The sequence below is a fragment of the Elephas maximus genome, chromosome 19, assembly GCF_024166365.1.
Source record: "Elephas maximus indicus isolate mEleMax1 chromosome 19, mEleMax1 primary haplotype, whole genome shotgun sequence".
Taxonomy (NCBI): domain Eukaryota; kingdom Metazoa; phylum Chordata; class Mammalia; order Proboscidea; family Elephantidae; genus Elephas; species Elephas maximus.
The window spans coordinates 42,251,599-42,259,858 of record NC_064837.1 but is presented as its reverse complement, the minus strand read 5'-3'; positions in this window follow the sequence as shown (position 1 = coordinate 42,259,858).

The window sequence follows — 8,260 nt, the reverse complement described above, 5'->3', positions numbered from 1 at the left end:
GAACCACCGTCGTTTTGGTTAGCAGTTGAGCACTGAGCAGTTAAGCTGCCAGGGCTCCTTACGGTAAGGGTTAATAGTGGTTATTTCCTCCATCTTACAGAGCTGTTTAATTTCCAGTGACTGCTGAACAGCTGCTCCATCCCTCCCCCTACAGACTGGCACCCTTTACCTACCCGCTGGCTTACGCAGGACCCGGGTACTTGCCTCAACCACGGAGTTTAATGTGACTTTTGTTGAATGAATGAATGCCTCTGGCTTGATTCTGAGTAGCTCCTCTTAGCATTCACTCAGATGTTATTTCTTTCATTCATTCATTTCACATTAATTGGGCATCTATTATGTGCCAGGCATTATGTTTGGTGCTTAGATTACAAATAAGACATAGTGCTTGCTTTCAAGGAGTTGCTGGTCTAGTGGGATGATTCATTTAAGCAATTACAGCAAAGTGCAAAAATGTCTGTGATGCACACATAAAGGGGCAGGTGGCTCAGAGGGTGATGTCAGGGTAGCTTCTGGGAGACAGTGGTATTGAAACTTAATTTTTAATAGGTAGCTGAGAGTTTGTCAGGTCGAAGAGTTGGGGAAGGATGTGCCAAGCACAGAGGAAAGCATATAGCAAGATTTGAAATAATGGGATTTGTTCAAGAACTTGCAAGCAATTGGTGTGACTGGAGCACAGAGTGTAGGGGAGAGAGTCAGGGTCCTGTGACAGGGGACATAGGCGGGGTCAGGTAATGAAAAGTCTCACAGTCCAGACTAAGGGGTTTGAATTTAATCTTTGTTCTGAGGGAAATGGGAAACCTTGAAGGGTTGTAAGCAGGGTGTGAGAAAGTCAGATGTATGCAGGGGATGTGAGGGGCTGCTTGTGGGTAACACTGCCCTAGCGGGGTGTGGGGGAGCCCTTCTAGAGACTTCCTCAAGGAATCATCTCTGCTACCATTTCAGTCAGAAGCCTGGGGTTGGAAGCATTGTCGTCTGGTTTTTTTTGCATTATTTTTTATTTGGACAAAACCATAAGAAAATGTCATTTATACATTTTGAAGCATGTTTTGCCCAGGGCAGAATTGGACGTCAGGCCCAACCTGCTGTACAGTGACAGGTTGCTATACAAAATGAGGTACTTGGTGTGAATAGGCAATTAATGGTCCCAACGATTTCATAGAAAACTCAGAACTTCAGGACTGAGCTCCTTTAGGACACGTTTTTCCACTTCCCATGTCCCTCTTAAGTTAATTGCTCCCTGCAGTGTGCTCCCATGGTGCTCTGTTCAGCCCTCTGCTTGCCACCACCTGTTTCGGTTGCAGAGCTGGGAACCTATTTGTGTCTGCCTTGTCTGGAAGCGGGACGGGATCTTATGTAGCCTCGTGTCTCCCAAGGCCTGCCATAAAGTCTTTTGAAGATGGTAGATGTTTAACTGAGGTGTGTTGTTTTAAATCTGATGAAAAAAATCCTCTCCTTATTTATAGGTAAGGAATTTAAGGGGAAGGGAGTGAGGGACAGAGATAGCGAGGAAGGAAATAATGAAGGAGGTAGTGAGGGAGGAAGGAAGGAAACAAGGTAAGAAGGAAAGGAGAGAGGAATGAGGAAAGAAGGGAGGAAGGAAGAAGGAAGAAAGGAGGAAGTAGAGGAATGGAGACCCAGCTGGAAGTACTGGAGGCAAGGGAAGGGAGCAGTTCCCCCTTGAGAGCTGTTGCTACAGAATGGGGCCTACAACAAGAGCTGTGGCCTTCAATAGAGAATCCAGACACTGCCAGCCTGATGCCTGGGAGGGAGCTAAGGGAATAAATACCTTGACCTCACTCTCCTCTCCTCCTTCACTCTCCTGCCTGTGATTCCCATTTTTGGACCCACACAGAAGTGATAGGGCCAGGGAACCTGTTAATGGGTCTGTAGGGTCAACCAGGAGTTCCTTGGTGGTACAAATGGTTAATAGGCTTGGCTGCTAACTGAAAGGTTTGAAGTGCCTCAGAAGAAAGGCCTGGTGATCTACTTCTGAGAAATCAGCCATCGAAAACCCTGTGAAGCACAGTTCTATTCTGACACACATGGGGTCGCCATGAATTGGAATTAGCTCGACAGAAACTTTTTTTAATTTTGTTTTTAATATGCCCTACTCCCCAAGATGCTGGCCACACTGAGTAATCTAGACCTGATGATCATGCCCTAAATGTGCGCTTCATGTGCTGAGCCCTGAAATGGAGAGATTCAGAGGAGAAATACCATGTGTGGGAGGAGACACCACCTCTATTTTGGGGTTCTGCTCTTAGAGAAAGATGGAAATGACATTTATCTGGCTCCCAACTCTGTAGCTAATGCTAGGCTAAGCATTTTCCTGCCTGAGAACTCAATCCTCCCATCAGTCATGAGAACCAAACCAAGTCAGCTGCTGCTGCGTTGATTCCAACTCATGGCGACCCCACGTGTGTCCGTGTAGAATTCTACTCAGTAGGGCTTTCAGTGGCTGATTTTTTGGAAGTAGATCACCAGACCTTTTTTTTGAGGTACCCCTGGGTAGACTCAAACCGCCAATCTTTTGGTTAGCAGCTGAGCACACTAACTGTGTGCATTACTCAAGGAGTTCACAACCATGAGAGTTAGTTATTTTTGTTTATTACTTATTATTCCTGTTTGGGATAAGAGGACACTGTGGTTCAAATAAGGAGCCCTGGTGCCGCAGTGGTTAAATGCTCAGCTGCTAATGAAAGCTTGGTGGTTCAAAACTACCAGCCATTCCTCAGGAGAAGGATGTGGCAGTCTGCTTCCATGAAGATTTACAGCCTTGGAAACCCTGTGGGGCAGTTCTAGTCTGTCCTATAGGGTTGCTGTGAGTTGGAATTGACTCGACGGCAATGGGTTTGGTTTTGGTGGTCCAAATAAACTAAATAACTTTTTTATCATTGCACACTGGGGATCCATGAAGCTACTAATAATCTGGAGAGGAAGGGGAAACCCTCAGATGAAACAATGTAATAAATGGCATATGAAGGAGCACAGGGTAACATGATGAAGGGCATTTTCTGTGAATGTAGAGGGGACTCAGAATCTACAAAACTTCACCTGGGCATAGTGTGTGTGTGTGTGTGCGCGTGCACGCACGTATGTGCATACACGCACGCATGTGTGTGAATGACAGAGAGTGAGAGAGACTCAGTGAAAACATTTTAGAAAGGTGATACCCTAGCTCTCTCAGATGAGACATTTGGGGCTGACTGAGGTGAGATGGCACACCTGGGTCACCTGTTAGTAAGATGAAGACCTGGGATTTGAACCCATGCTCAAAGCCCATATTCTTTGGCTTCTCCTAAGAATTGAAGTTCCCTTAGAAAGTGATCAGCCTCTAACCAGAACATCTAGAATTGTTCCTGTTCAGTTTTCTCAAAAACCCACCGTGTAGCCACGTTTTAACATTAGAGGAACTGAGCTTACGGCTGGATCAGTTCCTAGGTGGTGAGGAGCTGGCCCGTCAAAAGTTTCCCACTTTGACCAACTTCCCTACCCAAGCCAAGGTCTTGCCTTTACACTGCTTCTGCTAATATTTTCATCTTAGGTTTAATACTTCTTATTTTCCAGAGTCATCAATTTTATAGAATGTGCTTATGGGAAGCCCAGCTAACTACATGTTTTTTTTTCCCTTCTTTTTTAAAAATCACGTCTTAAAAATTGTTGTAAAGAATACAACATTTGCCAATTCAACATTCTTCACGTGTACAATTCAATAAAACCAATCCCATCAATCATGTTGTGCGACCATCACCAACATCAGTTGCACATTTTTGATCCCCGTAAACAAACCCTGTGCCACCTAAACAATGATGCCCCTTTCCCCCGTCCCTCCCCACATCTCAGATGCCAACTGAAGTGTGGCGGCTTCTCTGGAGCAGCAGTAGCTGGTTCTGGAGGTTCATGGTGCCCAGGCTCACCCGATTTCTCCTTTTTCCCACTAAATTCTGCTATCCAACTACCTTTTCCTTAAAGTTGTCAGTTCTCCCATCTCTGGCTTTTCTGGGAAGCCTGGGCTGTTTCCTATTTGAGTGAGGGTTAAGCCTTTTGAGCTCTTTGAATTGGGCCATTTGGGTGGCTGCTTTCTCCTCGTCAGTGCCTGGTTTCCTCTTGAAAAGATATATTACCCATTTTTCATCCTCTGTTCCACTTGGGTGTTTGACAGATTCTTAGTTATTTCCATGCTTTGGCCACCCCAGGAAGGAGTCTGGGTTCTCTGTGATGCCAGGCTTCTCACTATAATTGGTTTGGGTCTCTAGCATGCAAACTTCCCTTCTGAATAATTCTGTGGCAATAGTCTAGAAGATAGCCTCAATTGTTTGACAGTTATTTTAATTCACTGAAAAAAAAAAAAATTGCTCCGAGCTCCAATGACTACTTCCTGTCTGTCTCTGGTTGGGAAAGAAAATTGGAAACAGCGTGGTGGAGCTACCCACTCCTTTGTTCAAACTGCTTCCAGCAGGGAGCTCTAGTACCTGCTGCTAGTGGAGGAATGAGCTTGCTTTTTTCTCCCCAAAGCTGGATGGCAAAAAGCTGGGGTGAAAGTGTGGCTGGGTTTCTACAAGTGGTGATCTCCCCAGTCACAGAGTAACTCCCGTGTGAAGAGATTCTGAAGCTTCAGGGATAGAGGAAGGAACAAAGTAGCGTGTAATGTTGAACAGTCAGAGAGACCTGGGTTTGAATCCTAGTTCTGCCACTTACTAAGAGTAGGATATCGGGCAAGTTACTTAAATGCTCTGAGCCTCAGTTTGGCTAACTACGCTTGGGGGTAATAATTGTTTTTATCACATAGGCTGTTGGAGGGTTAGAGAGGGATTCAATCTCTAGCAGTCATTGCTATTAATCACATTTCCCCACCATATGATGCAACAAAGTTGGATTTAAAGAAGTCTGTGGTGCACCAGCCTCCCTGTGATTCCCTCCGCACTCAAGCAGGTGCCTCCACCCCTAGCCTCTTTCGTCCATCCTGACTTTGGTTCCTTATTTTAATTCATCTCTACTGTGTGTGTATGTTTTAATTTTTATTGTGCTTTAAGTGAAAGTTTACAAATCAAGTCACTTTCTCATACAAAAATTTATATACATCTTGCTATATACTCCTAGTTGCTCTCCCTCTAATGAGACAGCACACTCCTTCTCTCCACCCTCTATTTTCGTGTCCATTTGGCAGCTTCTGACCCCCTCTGCCCTCTCATCTCCCATCCAGACAGGAGCTGCCCACATAGTCTCATGTGTCTACTTGAACCAAGAAGCTCATTCCTCACCAGTATCATTTTCTATCCAGTAGTCCAGTTCAATGGCTGTCTAAAGAGTTGGCTTTGGGAATGAGTCCTATCCTGGACTAACAGAAGTTCTGGGGACCATGACCTCCGGGGTCCTTCTAGTCTCAGTCAGACCATTAAGTCTGGTCTTTTATGAGAATTTGAGGTCTACATCCCACTGCCCTCCTGCTCCCTCAGGGATTCTCCGTTGTGTTCTCTGTCAGGGTAGTCATCGGTTGTAGCCAGGTACCATCTAATTCTTTTGGTCTCAGGCTGATGTAGTCTCTGGTTTATGTGGCGCTTTCTGCCTCTTGGGCTCATAATTACCTTGTATCTTTGGTGTTCTTCATTCTCCTTTGCTCCAGGTGGGTTGAGACCAATTGATGCATCTTAGATGGCCGGGTGCTAGCCTTTAAGACCCCAGACACCTGTATTGTGTATTTCTTACCGGCACATTTTCTGAGTGGTGCCATGACAGGTGGGGAGGTAAGTAAGCTCTGGTCCAGACTCTCTCCTCTGCTACTCAGTTGAGTGATACTGGGCAAGGGGCTTGACTTCTCTTTACCACGTTTCCCCTTCTGTAAAATGGAGATAACTACAGCCCTTACCTTATGGGGGGACTGTGATGATTAAAAGAGTTGATACCCGTGAAGCATATAGTCTGTGCTTAGTGAACATGAATCTTTAATCCTCTCCTCCCTGTGCTTCCTTCCTGGAATCTCCTTTTTAAACCCCCCAGACTGATATGATCTCTCCTCTATTTCCTGGAGCAGCTCGTGGCTCAAGTTTCTCCTGGGCAGGGTGGCTGATCCACTGGGATCCCCCTATAACCCTGGGAGTCTGAACCTTGAAGAAGATACCAACCAGCTTTGGAGGAGCTAGGCTGTGACCTTATTCCTGCCTGATCAGCAAGGATTGGAGCTACCCTCTACTCTCCTCAATAGATTCCCTGGGATCTACGTCCCAAATACATTCCCAGGCCCCATAATGGCAACCTTTTCTCCAGGGGAGATAACCCTGTTCAAAGTTGCCAGATGACTCTAAAAAATTGTCATATTTCTGCTCAAGACTTACAATGGCTCCATATGGGCTATTGTACTGAGACAACTCCTCGACAATCTCATGAAGTAGGTAGCTCACTCCCCATTCCATTTCTGTGTATGTGCTTGCAAAGGGGTGCAGGAGTTTTCACTAATTTTTACAGATGAGGAATCTTAGAGGCATAAAATAATTGCCAAGGGTCACCAGCGAGTAATTGGAGAGCTCAGATTTGAACACACTAGCCAGACCCAGGAGACACTGCCACCCCCTCTGGCCTCCCATACCAAACTCACCTCTCCTTTGTCCAACTGCATTTGAACTGGACTAAGCCAGTAGATCTTCAGGCTCAGAGCACCTGCCAGGCTTGTTTTAGCCCCAGGTCTTAGCCAAGCTGTTCTGCTTGCAAATACCATCCTGCCTCCCACCTCTTCCAATCCTGCACCCCTTCCTTCACTAAAGCTTCCCACTGAGGGTTTCAAGCAAGACTTTCTTCATTTCTGGAATCACCTACCTTCTTAAAGTTGCTGCCCAAACAGTGTCTTTGTGTGAATTACGAGGCATTCATTCCCCTCAGGCTTAGGAATTGCAAAAGGTGCCCCAGTCTCCCCCTCGGCTGGGCACTTTTGTGCGGTGTGCATACTGTACAACCACATTGGGTAGACTTGGCTGAAAGTTTCAAATATAATTGTTTTCTGAGGGTAAAATATTCTTAAGTCACATAACTGCGAAAGTGTCATGTTCATTCATTGCCTTTCTCCAACGAGGTTTTAAGCTTCTTAAGGGCAGGAACCATGACTTACCCTTCTGCTTTGTGCCTGCAGAGCTGTGTGCCACTGAGTTGATTGTGACTCATCAAGACCCTATAGGACAGAGTAGAACTGCCCCATAGGGTTTCCTAGGCTGTAATCTTTACAGGGGGCCTGGTGGTGCAGTGGTTAAAGTTCAGGCTGCTAACCAAAAGATTGGCAGTTTGAATCCACCAGCCAGTCCTTGGAAATCCTATAGGGCAGTTCTACTGTCTTATAGGGTTGATATGAGTTAGAATCGACTTGATGGCAATGGGCCTAGGACAGGAATCTTTACAGGAGTGGATTTGAACTTCCAACTTTTTTGTTAGCAACCGAGTGCTTAACCATTGGGCCACCAGGGCTCCTTGAGCTAGTTGTGTGGATAAAAGTTGTGTAGTTGGTGCTAAATCCTGATTGACCAGCTAGTGAAGTGACTTAAAACAAGTATTGTGTGAACCTGTGGCTCTGAAGGGACAGAGCAAACCCCTGCAGGTACAGCTGACTGACATCCCCAGGGGACTCGGGACTCTATTCCATCCCAGCCACACCGGCCACCTCACTGTTCTGGAACACACCTATTCCTTCAGGCTGTTTGTTCTCTGGAATGCCCCCCCCCTTCCCTATTTGCCTGGCCACACTTTGAGCTTTGTCAGCTCAAACACCAATTCCTCAGTGAAGGTTTCCTAGAAGCCCTATTTGGAATCAATTCTCCCTTCTATAATTTCCCAAAGGACTTCTGGTGGTGCCATGGTTAAGTGCTCAGCTGCTAACTGAAAGGTCTGTGGTTTGAACCCACCAGTATTCCTCTGGAGAAAAGACCTGGTGATCTGTTCCCATAAAGATGACAACCTAGGCAACCGTATGGAACAGCTCTACTCTGTCATATAGGGTTGCTATGAGTCAGAACCAACTTGACAGCACACAACAACGTAAGTCCCCTGGTGGCCTTTCTTTTCTAACCCACAATTCCTGACTCTCAAAAGTGTTTCAAGGTGCAGTTCAAGTTTTCATCTCTAAAACCTGTTTGCAATGGGAGACCAAAAAAAAAAAAAAAAAAAACAAAACACCCCAAACCTCTTGCTGTCGAGTTGGCTAGACTCACAGTGACCCTGTAGGACAGAGTAGAAGTGCCTCATAGGGTTTCCAAGGAGCACCTGGTGGATTGGAACT